Consider the following 15,365-nt stretch of genomic DNA (forward strand, 5'->3'; position numbering starts at 1 on the left):
CGAGACCCTGAAGACCCTGTCTGTCCCACTGGCAGCTAGATTAAACTAAAGGACATTGCAGTGCTGCAAAGTGCTGCAAACCTTGTAACACATGGAATTTCTTGAAAACAAATAAACAGAGAATGACTTGCATTGCTGCCCCTAAAGGCAGTGCTCTTTGTTTTCCTTTCTGTTTACAACATCACTCAGCGCCACCACAGCATCAATCTGTGCAACCATTCAAAAGCACCTGGTTCAAATATGTTCTCTCAATGTTTCAAGCTTTATTACAAATGTAACAAAAAGATGTTAATATTTCACATCTGCTCTTGGATTTTCGCTTTCAATAAAATACACTGAACATAATCTTCACAAAAGTTATTTACAAAACTTTAAGCTATTGCCATTATAAAATACAAGGACTTTTATTTAAGTATTAATTATTGAAAAAAAATTAAAAGCCATTGTTATTTGTAATATCAATACATGTAAGCCACGTAAATACAACACATATTGCATTACAAATGCTATAGGTGTCACATTTGCGAAAGTTATAACTATTGGCATTGTAAATGACAAAGCTATTAATTTAGCTATTTTAAAAAACAAAACATGAATAAAACATTCGTCATTTACAATACCAATAGCTCAAACTTTCCTAATGCGAGACTTATTGCATTGCAAATGCTTGTTATATTCTTTATTAGAATCTAGTTTCTGTGACATCTGTAATTGGTTGTAAAAAGAAAATAGCTTTACTACTGTACTGCAATAATAGAAGAAGCAGTCTATGTGAAATGCAGATCCCTGAACAGAGCATCAACTGCTACTTAAACAAAGGGGAAACTAGCAGTTCACATCCTTACTGCTGAAATTACCTTTCCATTATAATTCAGAGACAAATTCCCATAAGGAGATACATAAAGTATTGTACAATGTTTGTTGCATTATTGCAATTTTTCGTACCTTCCATACCTTCTAATAGAAAAATCCAAAAGAAGTGTCTTACACTAAACAAATAAAAATTGAGATAGCAATAAACAATTAGCTGCATGCTATCTAGCTCATTTCCACAGTACAGATTCCACATTGTATTCTAAATGTCTTCAACTAGAGCCCCACCTGTATCGAAAGGAGCAGTAGACTAAGGATTTATAATGATCCCCTTTTTAGGTTTTGACTGGCCATGCGCTTTGCGCATGTGCCAAAAAAACCTCTTGAGTTGTGTGTGTGGCTTTGGGTCGGCCCTCGTCATTGATTGGCTGGCTCCGTAAACGGAGCCTTGCCATTGGACGAGGGGCCTGTCCGTCAATGCCGGACCAGACACGGGGGCGTTCCCGACATTCTTTGGCTTTTGCCAACGTCACGCGACGCCGGGAACGCCCCCGAGTCTGTCCCGGCATTGAGCCGGCACCCTTTCCTGCTTGCGTGAGTGCTTTCCCGTCCGTGTCCCCTCCCGCCCCCCCCGTGTCCCCTCCCGCCCCCCGTGTCCTCTGCTTTCCCGTCCGTGTCCCCTCCCGCCCCCCCCCGTGTCCCCTCCCGCCCCCCGTGTCCTCTCCCGTTGCAGGCTGCAGGAACACGGAGCACGGAGCTTCCCCCGCCGCCGAATACACGCAGGCAGGCAGCAGGAGTCTGGAGGCTAAAGGCTGGATGCTGAGTCGCTTCTCACTAAAAGCGAAGGTGAGTGAGATGGTGTCCTCCTCTCCCCACCTCTCCTCGGCTCCTCAGCTCCTTGTTTTAATGTATTATTTATTTGGTATTTTTGGAATTGCGAACAATTGTCACATTTCAAAGTTGCATTCATCCCACAATAATTACATCAGCGATGTGCAGAATTATACACCCCGTTCCCGCCCCCCTACCGCTGCCTCGCTCTCCGTGTCTCCCCGGCCCCATTCCCGCCCCCCTACCGCTGCCTCGGCTCCCAGTTCCCGCCCCCCTACCGCTGCCTCGCTCTCCGTGTCTCCCCGGCCCCGTTCCCGCCCCCCTACCTGCACAACCAGTCCTTGGCCTCTCTGCTGCGTGCACAGAACCGGGAGCCGAACCGTACGACCAGAACACATCACTAATGAGGCAGAATCACATCCTAAAAGCCACTCTGGATGCACAATGACAACCGAGCAAAAGTCGCCAGAAGGCTCGTATGAGGCAGTTCGAGTAGATGCAGAATCCGAGCGGGATAAGTCAGCAGAGCACCAGCGCAGTGTGTTTGCAGTGCGTGCTTTTAAAGGGAACTCATTCTAACAAGGACATTTTAATAAGGTAATGGGAGTTTTATTGCAGCGTGGTTTTTCTTGGGCTTCTTTGAAATGATCCAGCCTGCGCGTGATTCCCCTCCCATTTCCTTTTCCCCTGCCGTGTGGGCTTCACGAGGCTTCCCATATATCTGCCTTTGACAGCCGGCTCGTTTACACACTCTGTGGAGCCCCAGCTATCATGAAACAGCCCGGCATCATGTGCTGTGCAGATGCTCGTGTAATGTGCCCCAAGTGTGTCAGCCGGTGCCATCTGCAGCGCCCGCAGCAGCGTCTGGTGGTCCTGCGACAGCCCAGTCTCGGGCCAGACGATGTGTAAAGCGTCGGGTAATTGCAATCAGCTCCGCGCGGGGCTTCCCGGGTCAGCCCGCCGGCAGCCGCCTTCAAGGCGGCCCGGCCGCATCTGCGAGGCCTCCCTCCGTCTAATCAAGCTTGTGGCTAATAAATTGAGGGTGTGTAAGCCTTTTGTGGAGCTCCTTTCCGTCCTCGTCCAATAACCTTTAATCAAGCCACTCAGTGTCATTTTATATACCCGATTTCTGGCAGTGAGGCACATGGAGGGGGAATTGAAACAACAAAAACGTGCCTGGTAGTAATCTCTTCTGCATGTAAAAACCCTCCGTGAAGGAGCCCTCCTGGCAGGGTCTGTGCCATCCCTGTACCAAAAAAACAAATACCAGCTGCCCAGAAAAATACGCAAAAACAAGCACTAGGACGTGTTGCTCTTCAGCAGTTGGGAGTGTTTGCCGAGTGTGTGGCCAGATTGTGTTTACAGGGCACTGTACTGTGTGCGTGTGGCTGTAATGCTTGGAGGCTGTGGTGTGTGCGTGTCGCTGTAATGCTTGGAGGCTGTGGTGTGTGCGTGTGGCTGCAATGTTTGGAGGCTTGGTGTGTGCGTGTGGCTGTAATGTTTGGAGGCTTGGTGTGTGCGTGTGGCTGTAATGCTTGGATGCTGTGGTGTGTGCGTGTGGCTGTAATGCTTGGAGGCTGTGGTGTGTGCGTGTGGCTGGGTTGCACACAGTAATGGTGGTGGCACAATTGCGCGTAGTCGTGCTCCTCCATCAGCTCCACGTGAAACCCACCTCTAACTTATGTGTTTGGTGTGATTGCTAAAGTGGATGTTCTGGCGAGGACGCGGCCCGCCCTGGTGCCGGCTGACGGGGGGGAGAACCTGCCCAGACAGGGGTTGATAAGTGGGCCTCGGCTGTCCTCGTTTGCCCCTGAGTCTTGTTTGGAAGCTGTTTGCCTGAGAGCAGGACGTTGTGTCCCTAGCCTAGTGTGCGAGTAACGGGGTGTTGCGTATCACACCATTTCTGCGTGGAAAGACCTCTGGTGTTCTATGTTTGGGGGGAGACCTGCGTGTATGCAGTGTGCTGGTGTCTCTCGTGCACAACGTATGGTGGTTGTTTGTGATTTGCACACCAGGCCTGGTTCTGCATCTTGTGGGGGGCAGGGCACTATAAGGCATTTCAATATCTGTGTTCAGCGTCATATTTGGAAATCGTTGCACAACCTGGGATGCAATCTATTGACGTGTACCGTGTGAGGGGCCTGTGTGCACTCACTTACTGTGTTGCGCGCCATGGGTTGCACTCTCCACGCCCACCTGCTGCCACAGGGCCCTGTCGCCACTTCCTATTTCACACTTGCACACAGCAGCACTTGTGAGGGTGGCTCAGGCCACTAGGGTGTGTGTGTTTGTGCTCTGTGTGTCCCGGCACCTTGTACCGCGTCCCGTTCGGTTGTTTAGCGGTTGTGCTGAAGCTTTCTTAACATTTGAAGAGCTTTTGTATTTTGTTGGCTCACGATTGTCATTTGTGCTTCATTTAATGTAACGTTTGCTTTTATATTTTGTTCACTTGTAATGTTCTCATGTATCAGTTCTGTTCCTATTGTGAAGCGCTCTGACACCTTCGGGTAAAGTCCGCGCTATATAAAAACGCACAAATAAAAATAAAAAAATAAAACAGATCTTTCCATCCCACGTAGCAGTACTATGTCGATAGGAATCCTTCATGGGGGTGGGTGTGTGTGAGGGGGGAGGGCGGGGGCTGGAAGCGCTGCTTGCCAGAGGTTTCAACCTCAGCCGCTGACCTTGAGCGGTGTCTTTTCTTCCTGGGCCTCGGCTACACGGGACCAGTAACATGCAGAGACCCTGGGGCTGCCCCGGAGCAAGCACGGGAGCCCTTTTCATGGACTGGGAAGGAGGGGACGATATATATATATACACACCCACACACACCCTTATTACTTATAATGTGATTATTATTTACACATCTGTGTACATAGGCTGGCGTCATACCATCATATATGTGCTGGGGTCTGGCACAAGCGAGCTGCACTGCCTCGCAAAGCGTCAAGATATTGCAATTGGGGAGGGGCAGAAGTTAAGCCCATCAGTGCTGAAGCGGAGTCCACAGCTCGAATGATTGACTGGTCAGGTGTGGTTGTCAGTGAGATGATTGGAGGGGGAAGCAGATGTCTAGATATGCAGAGAGAGGACTTTGAATTCTTATTTCAGAAGATGTGGCTCTGCAACCCAGGGGGAAACGCGTGCTTTCTCACTAAAGTCGCCCCCTTTCATACTTTTTCTTACTATGTGAATCCTGTAGCATGGTGAACATGAGGTGTAGGCTTTTAATTGGCCAACAGGGAGTGCAGATAGACATGGAAAAAGAAACCAATTTAAAACAGGATGCACTTAGCGTAGTGACTGTTACATCAAACGGGGCCTGTGGTTGAAAACGGAAGTATCCTTGGGGTAGCCGTGTTTCATGGTCTTATAATGGCATCGAGGTTTCCCGAAGTCTGACTGATTTCACAAGAAAACCGAAATGCCGTTTCCCAGCCTGTCCACTTCCAGCCTGCCCTTTCCCAGCCTGTCCCCTCCATGCCCTTTCCCAGCCTTTCCTCTCCCATCCTGTCCACTTCCAGCCTGCCCTCTCCCAACCTGCCCTCTCCCAGCCTGTCCCCTCCCTGCCCTCTCCCAGCCTGCCCTCTCCCTGCCCTCTCCCAGCCTGCCCTCTCCCAGCCTGTCCCCTCCCTGCCCTCTCCCAGCCTGCCCTCTCCCAGCCTGTCCCCTCCCAGCCTGTCCCCTCCCAGCCTGTCCCCTCCCTGCCCTCTCCCAGCCTGTCCTCTCCCTGCCTGTTGTCGTGTCTCGGCGGCAGCAGGCAGGAGCGTGCACTGCGTCCTCGAAGTAACAGCCCTAAAGCAAGCAAGAAGTACGCCCCCCTCCCACCAATCCCTGTTAGGTAGTGGAAACTGTCCAAACTGGGGTGCAGACAGCCCCTCTCACCTTTCGGCCTGGTACCACTGCACCAGCCGCACTACTTCCCTACTGACCGTTCTCCACTTAAGCCCCGTCTAAATTACAATTCCTGCTTGTGACCCTTTTGCCTGCTTGTACTTGTTTTCATGACCCTGTTGCCTGCTTGTGCCTCGGTGTGCCCCTGTTGCCTGCTTGTGCCTCCGTGTGCCCCTGTTGCCTGCTTGTGCCTCCGTTTTTGTGCCCCTGTCGCCTGCTTGTGCCTCAGTTTTCGTGCCCCTGTTGCCTGCTTGTGCCTCAGTTTTCGTGACCCTGTTGCCTGCTTGTGCCTCCGTAAGTGCCCCTGTTGCCTGCTTGTGCCTCCGTGTGCCCCTGTTGCCTGCTTGTGCCTCCGTGTGTCCCTGTTGCCTGCTTGTGCCGCTGTTGCCTGCTTGTGCCTCTGTGTGCCCCTGTTGCCTGCTTGTGCCTCCGTGTGCCCCTGTTGCCTGCTTGTGCCTCCGTGTGCCCCTGTTGCCTGCTTGTGCCTCTGTGTGCCCCTGTTGCCTGCTTGTGCCTCTGTGTGCCCCTGTTGCCTGCTTGTGCCTCTGTGTGCCCCTGTTGCCTGCTTGTGCCTCCGTGTGCCCCTGTTGCCTGCTTGTGCCTCCGTGTGCCCCTGTTGCCTGCTTGTGCCCCTGTTGCCTGCTTGTGCTGTGTGGGTGTGTGTGGAAGGCTCTGTGTGGGTGTGTGTGGAGGGCTCTGTGTGGCTGTGTGTGTGGGAAGCTTTGTGTGGCTGTGTGTGGGAAGCTTTGTGTGGCTGTGTGTGTGGGAAGCTTTGTGTGGCTGTTGTGGGAAGCTTTGTGTGGCTGTGTGTGTGGGAAGCTTTGTGTGGCTGTGTGTGGGGGGGGCTCTGTGTGGCTGTGTGTGTGGGGCTCTGTGTGGGTGTGTGTGGGGGGGGCTCTGTGTGTGTTTGTGTGTCATTTGCGAGAGATAAAGCTAGTGGCATTGTAAATGACAATGCCATTTATTTATGTTAAAAAAAAACATAAATGAAAATGTCAAGAGCAATGCCAATAGCTCTAACTTTAACAAAGGCAAAACCATTGCATTGTAAATGCTTGTTGTACAGTTCTTATCACTGAACGTTTCCTAAGCACTGTGAATGGCAGGTTTTACAATTACTAAATGTATTGGTATTCAATGTAATAATGACCACAAAAGGGTGGAAGGCAGAGTTGACTTGTCAAATTTTAAAAATGGGGCTTGCAGCTAGCATTCAACTCACTAAGACGGAGAATGGTGACTGTGTGATGTGTATTATTAGGAATAAAATATTTCCTCGTTTTTGTAAACTTGATATTTCAAGATATAGAATCCCTGTTCCTCTTTTCGGACATTGAAATATTCTTTCAAGCATAAAGTAGGGAGAACTCTAACTAATATGTCATGTCACTCCACAGTATTTACAATATTGTGCATTTTGACTCTCTAAAGAAAGGGACATATTTTCATACTGTTGCAGTGCCATGGACCGTATTTGGAATATCTTGAACTCCCACTGTATTAGAAATTTCAAACTTGTACTCATAGGTACATATAGTGACTTACGCGGAGATAACTCTGATTATCAACCCTTTGGACTTCTGCTTTATTAGAACTGTTATTCATGTCCAACGTCACAGTAAAATGGAACTCTTAGGCTGCAAACATGTCTTCCTTTTTAACTCTATAAGTAATGTTATGTACTTATTTTATAATCAGAATATCTTGCACTTCAACTAGATAATAACCTCATCCACTTTCGTTGTATTACATTTACACAAGTAATTCACTGTCATAAAAGCTGTCCTGTCGGAAACCCAACTTTGGACATGATTCTCTTATTTTAGAGTTGATAGCTAATATTTATACTTCTGAGCATTTTGGGCCCAACTGCATGTGCCTCCCCTAAATATGGAGACCTGTTTTATTTGCAAAATTAGATGGGTTAACATTACAATTTTTATGTGATTTTAACAGTGTTAATAAAATTCAAATCAATACAATTTAACACAACTGACACTGATTTTCTCAACCATATCCAAAATTTTCCCTTGGGAACATGCTACAGGTTGGTCAGCTTGAGCCATCTTACTCACAGGATTCACAGTACTACGGACAATACATATAAGAAATCCCTACTCGGATTCTTGACTATGATGCCATAAAATGTTAATTTCTTCCTGAAACTCTTTGACCCCAGGACACATCACATAAAGTGGTACATCCTCAAGTGGGTACCTTTCCAATAGAGGTCCTAGGGAAAACTGGATATTATTGAAAAAATCAGAGTATAATTCGCACCCTAATATTTCTATGCCACTTCATTCAGAAGAACCTCTGTGTGAAGCTCTGAAGAAGTCCTTTGGGATGAAACATAATGGCTATATTTGAATAAAAGAAGGATGTTAAAAAAAAAAGAACAAACACAATGGAGTCTGGGCATTATATCAAACAGTTGTGTTAAATTATATTGGTTTGAATTTCAGACTGTTAAAATCACATTAACAAATTGTACTGCTGAGCCATCTAATTTGGCAATTGTGTATGGATATTTTCCTGTGAAGAAAACAATGAGAGCTGGCTTTCTGGACTTGTGCACTACCCTGGTCTATTGTTAACACCCCCCACTAAAGTGTTAGGTGCGATGCATCATTGCCTTAGCCTCTTTGTATAAAAGTATTTGATTTGATTTTTAGATTTCCTTATTTAGCTTTTTTGTAAGTGCACACATGGCACAAACTTTAGAACACTCAAATGTGAGCAGCACGGTTGAGGCAACATCTATAACATGAGCTACGAAATAGTTATGTAGTAGCCAGGCCTCTGTATCTAAAACAAAGGGACTTATTAATGAAAAATTGATTTACAACTATGATAACTGAGATGTAAATATGTAGTCCTGGTTTTGCACAACTGAAAAGTACACATTACTTACATTCGGTCAGGAGCACAACTAGAGCCAAATATCGGGGTGGGGGGCTAGGAAAACATTTCGAGAGAGGGTGAGGGGGGGGGGGGGGGGGGCTGACTCTTCCAGCAATTGTTAGAGTGGAGATGCAGGGGCTCTAGAAGGGGTGAAAAAACAACAAAGCCTCATTTACAAGCGAATGGTCTTTTAAAAACCTGTGAAGTACTCGGGTGCAGCTGTGTGTGTGTCCAGGAAACTGTCTCAACCTGGACTGCCACACACGACGGGGCGGCTGAAGCCCTTTGATCCCAATGGGTGTTGCGCACCTGCATTTGGAAAAGCTAGCTCTTTCTGGTGAATACTCTAGCAGATTCCTCACCTTCCCCAAGACTGGGTCGGGATCGGGAAACTGCTCTGTAGCAATGCTCTCATATGCCACTAGGTGGTGCTGTGTGGCTCTGCACCAACCTAGAAGTGATAGAACAGCACTACATTCTGGCGACTCATAAAAGTACTACCATTGTGCAGTTTCCTATTTTTCCTTTTCCGGCAACTTGCACGCAGAGCGGGAAAACCTGTCAGTACCAGTGAACTGATTCCTAAATTGGAACCTTTTTTGTAAGTTAAAATGAGGCACTTCACTAAACGGGGGTGGGTTGGAGGTGAGGATTCTGCAGTTAGATAAAGTACCCAATAGAAAGAATGTTACCAAAGTTAGGTAACTTATTTCCGGATGGATATTCTACATGCAGATTTCTCACCTTAGGATGCATGCCAAAGCAGTACCTCCCCAGATGAAGGGTCTATTGAGTTGACTCAGGCCAAGATGTCCAGCAGGACCTGCTGGGTTAAATGTTGTTAACACTGTACTTGGCTGTAAAGGCCGTAGTGCTTTGTGAGCTCATGTACCATCACCCCCATCGCAGCCTGGTAAATGTAATGTATGGGTACCCCATGTGCCAACGCCATGGTAGCAGACTCAGTCCTGTTAGAATGGGCTCTCAAACCGTCTGGTGGCTGCTTCTTGGCCAGTGAGTTGCAGATCTTAAAACAGAGGACTAGCCTCCTTAAAAGGGTCATCTTCTAGACTGCGTTTCCTTTCTTCATCCCAGAGATCTGCACATGAAGCTGATTGCCACATGGTAGTTTTTGGTATGATCGGGGTCCAACCAATGAAGTCTCTTTTGACTCTTTCAAGGGTGGGGAGCAAAGGAGGCTGACAGGATTATGGGTTGCCCTACGAGGAAATGAGCCACAATGTTAGGCAAGAAGACTGCTCTACTCTTCAGCACAAGTTTGTCCAGAAAATGTTAGTGTAGGGAGGTTGCACCTGATAGAGTTTAGAGATTCTTTTCCAGAGCATGGCCAGGAAATGGACTCTGTAGACCTCTGGTTCTGAAGACATAGTCAATATGCAAACCTGTGACAGAGAACCAATGGGTTGCAGCGACCCGGTAACCCACTGAACATTAGTTGAGTGAAATGCTTTCTAGGTAATTATCAAACCTGTGAGATATCACAAGGATAATTGGTGGAACCAAACCCCTAAAAACCCTCAATATGTTTTCAAGATTTATTTAAAATCAAAATACTATCCTACTGCATGCAATATGAATAATAACAGTTCTAAAACTCGTTCAACTATAAGGCTACCCCTTCCCGATCTCCGTGAGAATCGTTTATTCCACCACGACCGGGCGGAATTTTTGCGTGATTTCCGGATGGAGAGATATGTATACCCTCCATATATTGTTCACGAGGGAAGAGCTTTCTGTTCCGTCAAATAAAAAATTCCTTAATCAAATACCAGGGAGGGAACTTTGTTTTGCCCTGAAGAAAGCCCAGGACCAAACAGGCCACCAAACAAGGGCTGAAACATGTTGGCACGTCTTTAGGGTGATAGGACTATTACCTCCAAACGACCCCTTGTATATAATTATTTTAATATCCACTACGTCGCCGTGAATAAAGGGATACCTGGGGAACGTGGTAGGGTTTTTATCTCTAGACCCTCTGGCCTACATCTTCTAAGCGATACCTGAAACATGGTCGAGCCCATCCTGATCTTTAAGAGTCAGGGTGGAGAGGATGATGAAGCATGACACCAATAGGGTGTGTGAGGGTTAATTAACAAAAAGGAGTTGCCTCCTTTCCTGCATTAGAGCGGAGTAGATCACATAAGTCTAATTTTGAGCTAGATGCTTCTGGATACTTTACATTTGTTGTAGACATGATGAATTGCCAACCTGAAAGCAAGTATTGTATCCTGTTGCTAAAGGATGGGTGTGTACCATTAATGGCAAATTAAAAGGAACTTGGTGGCTGTTGCCACGGGGTGAGGGAATTAGGAGGACTAGCACACCTGCTGACCTGTTCATCGCCTACCAGAACCATGTTCAAGGCATCATATACCTGGGGTGACTGATGCATATTTCGGTAGAGTGTCGTTGCCTATATGCCAGCCTCCTCGTGTAGCCTCTGAATTTTCTGAACTGGTATGGGAACTGCTTGGCACAGGTCAAGAAATCCAAAGAGTGTACAATGGCTCCACTGTCATTGCTCCAAGGCAAAATGTGAGAGCTAGCAAATGGCACACACATGAGGCGTGTACATCTCAGAAACATCTGTGGGGCACATCTACATATGTCGGCAGAGGGAAAATTGGTTTCAACCACAATTTCCAGGCGGTCAGCAGTATCTAGGCCTGTGCACATCACATATTTGGCTGTGTCTTGTCCATCATGAATTATCTGAGCCAGAGAAATGCTAAGTTCTTCCAGGACCACCAGCAAGATCTTGTTAGCTATGTACTATACAGCATGTATGTAGAGACTCAATAAACAAAAAACATTGACCGATTTCAATGCGAGTCTCGGTTCCCTATCAGCAATAGTTGTGGGGAATGATTTGGGGTTCACGTTGCTCGTTGAAGCTTGAACAACTATACTCTTGGCATTAAGATGCTCATTGAGATGATAAGGACCACTAGGAGCCACCATGTGACACCTGGCCATCTCCCCATTTACCAGTATGTAGGAACAGGGCTTTGGCCAAATTCCCATTAAGGTATCAGTGAACGCATAGTTAAAGGGGAGCTAGAGTTCAGATGTGGCTAGCTCATGCTGCAAAATTCCCATATTGATGTTAGTTTTTGACTTGACTTAACTCATTTGCAAATATTGGATATCAGCTGCTTCTCTGACCACTATCGCAAATGATGCAAATTCTATTCTTAATGACACCATCATCGTGGCTAACTTCGTAATTTTAATGATGGAATCTATAAAGAGCCTGGGCTATTTTCAGCCTTTGGATATGAACTTGTTTATGACAATATTGAAAATCACTGAGGGGGGAACCTGCAAACACCGCAGAGCTGTGGGAGAGGCTCAGCGTTTGAGTAGGGGTTTGGAGAGAATCTGCCCCTTGCCCTCAGTGCAACCGGACCTGCTGTTGCCTCCTAGCTCTCCCCCCGCCGCCGCAAGACACCACAGACCTTCTGCGGCGACTGTGCGGGGGAGGGCAGCTGACATCGGGACGACAGGACTACAGGTCCCATCCTGCTAAGCGGCCGGAAGCTGCCGCCAGAAACGCGCCAGGAGGCGCTATATCACCAGGCACTTCCCCTGCGGAGTGGGGGAACCTACAAACGCCGCAGAGCTGTGGGAGAGGCTCACTGTTTGAGTAGGGGTTTGGAGAGAATCTGCACTTGCCCTCAGCGCAACCGGACCTGCTGTTGCCTCCTAGCTCTCCCCCCGCAGCCGCAAGACACCACAGACCTTCTGCGGCCGCTGTGCGGGGGAGGGCAGCTGACATCGGGACGACAGGACTACAGGTCCCATCCTGCTAAGCGGCCGGAAGCCGCCGCCAGAAACGCGCCAGGAGGCGCTATATCACCAGGCACTTCCCCGGCGGAGTGGGGGAACCTGCAAACGCCGCAGAGCTGTGGGAGAGGCTCACCGTTTCAGTAGGGGTTTGGAGAGAATCTGCCCCTTGCCCTCAGCGCAACCGGACCTGCTGTTGCCTCCTAGCTCTCCCCCCGCCGCCGCAAGACACCACAGACCTTCTGCGGCCGCTGTGTGGGGGAGGGCAGCTGACATCGGGACGACAGGACTACAGGTCCCATCCTGCTAAGCGGCCGGAAGCCGCCGCCAGAAACGCGCCAGGAGGCGCTATATCACCAGGCACTTCCCCCGCTTCGCGGGAGTGTCGCCGGGCTAAGCCCGGGCAAAGGGCGGGCCGTCTTATGCCGTCAGAGGCCGAAGGAGGCTGGGCTGGGCCACCCCCCTTTTGGTTGCCCTTTACCATCTTTGTGAATCACACGTGAGGTCAGTGACAAAGCCATTCATATTTTGGTTATAATTGCGCCTGAACTATGGGGAAGAAAACCGCACCTGTAACTAGGCCAAAAAACTCTCTTAAATAGGCCAACTCTCTGGTCACTACTACCCCGCGACCTACATTGACTGCAATTGATAAAATGCTCCAAAAAACTATCGATGTTGTCGCGAATGCCATTCAAAATACTGAAAGACGCTTTTCTCTCCCATCTACTTTGCCTCCCCTCCTATTGCATCATGATAATTCTATGGACTCATTACTCGCTGCTTCTTATGCAGGACTCCCAGGGTCAGAGCTAAATGAGAACTGCATAATCCTGGATAACGTATCAGTCTCACAACGCACCCCTGGCAGTAGACTATCCTCTACCCCTACTTTGCCCAGGGCTGAAATAAACACTACCCAAGACTCTTGTGCACTATTGGTTGATGACCAGCCTTGTATAAATGATACTGAATCTCAGGCGGATATTGATATATCAATTACTGAGGTAGATAAAAGCGACAGTATTCCGATACGAACCAGGGGCCAAAAAGCGAAGAGGAAAACGAAGCATCTAAATACTGAGTCCCCACTAAAAACTCACAGAAATAAAGGAGGGCGCAAGCGCAACCGGAGAACCCATGTCTCCGTAGAACAGGAAAAGATCAGGGGGGAAAATGAAAATGTGGCTGTTAAAACTCCAACCACAGAAACCACTCTAGTACCAGGAAATGAGGCATTTGGGGGGAGAATGGAGACACTACTGTCCACACTTTTAGGCCCAATTAAGCAACAAATTTTAGATTTGGGCTGAAAGTGTTGGATGATCGAATACTAAAATTGGGTGTAGGGCAGATCCCTAGTAATATAGCTGAAAACGGGACATCTGGCCCTCCTAGGCCAAAACCAGCGGCCCCAATATAAACAACAACACTAACCCAAAAACAAGAACAGTGGCCCATAACAAACCTACCCCATCTGTCCCCACACCAAGCACTAGCAATAACCAACCTCCCCCCAAAAAACAGGCTCCTAATTCAAACCAGAATTTAACTAATACAACAAGCGTGGTGAGGATGGCCCCTAACACCGACAATAGTGCAAGGGCCCCAACTCACCATTCGAAGATCAATCCCCAAAACTGCCCCATAACTGAATCTGAAATGAATTCACTGAATCCTAGAAAGAAATGCCTTCTCGCATCAACCTCCCTCCTGAATGTGGGGCGTATGTGCTGATTCTGGTAAATGTTCCTAAATTAAAGAATGAACAAGAAGAAAGTCATACAACCCTGAATAATAAGATTCTCCACTGGCTAACTACTAATTGCAACTTCCCATTGGAAGGGGCAGGGGAGATCATTCAAACACAAAGAGTGGGGTGGGTAGGCCCATTGAGAAAGAAGTTTGAGGGAGACTGCGTTGTTATCAATTTTAGGTCCCCACAATGGGCCCAAAAAACCCTTGCTAATGCACCACTACCTTCACCCTGGGAATTTAATACGACCCTGCTCCCCCTGGGTTATTTCTATAGACATCTAGCCCCAGCATCTGAGTCTATGCCCAAACCAGCTGTATATCCTCAGGACAGAAATCTTGGAATTAGGAACTTCTACCCATCACACCAACTAAACCAAGATTTCAATCCCATGAATATCCATGCCCAGTGTTATCAAACAAAATCTATGGGATACCCGATGACTCATTCACATCCTTCGTTCATGCACCGGTATAACTACAGTGAGAGGCCACACTTTAGTTCTAATGTAAATTCTAACTCCGGGTATAATGAGTTGAGGCCCATATATAATATACCAACTTATAATAGATTTGAGTATGCTTTCTCAAACCTAGATGAACAGGATTGACTTGGGGTAAAGGGAAACAGTGATGAACGGCAGGACCGAAGTGCCGATATTGAAGAACTTCCTTCCTTGGTGTCAGTTATTCCCACCCAGGAACTATCTGCACAAAGTCACGCCTCAACATCGCTAACCACGGAAGAGGCAGTACTTCCCACTTCATCTATCCCCATGCAGAGCAAATCCAATAATGCTACAAGAAAATCTGTCAAACATATTGGACACTGTGGCTTATCTATCCTCAGCTGGAACGTTGCAGGACTAGAGGCAAGACTAACAAACCCTGAATGGATTAAAATATTGGATGGCAAAGATATTATTATGTTCCAAGAAACCTTGGCTGTGGAGAACCTATACATAGAATATCAATGTTTCAGTGTGACAGCATCAAAACCAGATTTCGGACGTGCAGTGGGAGGCTTGTTTATTGGTATCAAGACATTGGCTGGTGGCACAATCACAGACCTTTCAAGAGGGCACCCGAATATCCAGATTTTAGAGTATAAGCGAAAGACCCGGATTTATTTAATTAACTTTTATAACAATGATTTTTCCTTTGTTCCTAACAAGAACTTTGAAGCACTTTCTAAGACTCTACGAAACCTTGAATCTAGTTTTGCGAAGGAGGATGAAACACTGTTCCTTATTGGATGGGACTTTAATGCAAAAATTGTTAGTAAATATGGCACCGAGGGGAGGAATCACCCAGATTTGGCGGAACGTAGGGGTACTGAATTAGCAAATATCCTAATTGAG

At 47.4% G+C, this 15,365-nt stretch overlaps 1 protein-coding gene across 1 annotated transcript in view; it reads left to right on the plus strand.

Annotated features, from left to right (window-relative positions):
- Positions 1–15,365, plus strand: part of LOC147701795 (germ cell-specific gene 1-like protein) — a 124,040-nt gene that overhangs the window by 18,107 nt on the left and 90,568 nt on the right. The window lies entirely within an intron of this gene.

The sequence above is a fragment of the Lissotriton vulgaris genome, chromosome 7 (genome assembly GCF_964263255.1).
Source record: "Lissotriton vulgaris chromosome 7, aLisVul1.2, whole genome shotgun sequence".
In the NCBI taxonomy this organism is placed as follows: domain Eukaryota; kingdom Metazoa; phylum Chordata; class Amphibia; order Caudata; family Salamandridae; genus Lissotriton; species Lissotriton vulgaris.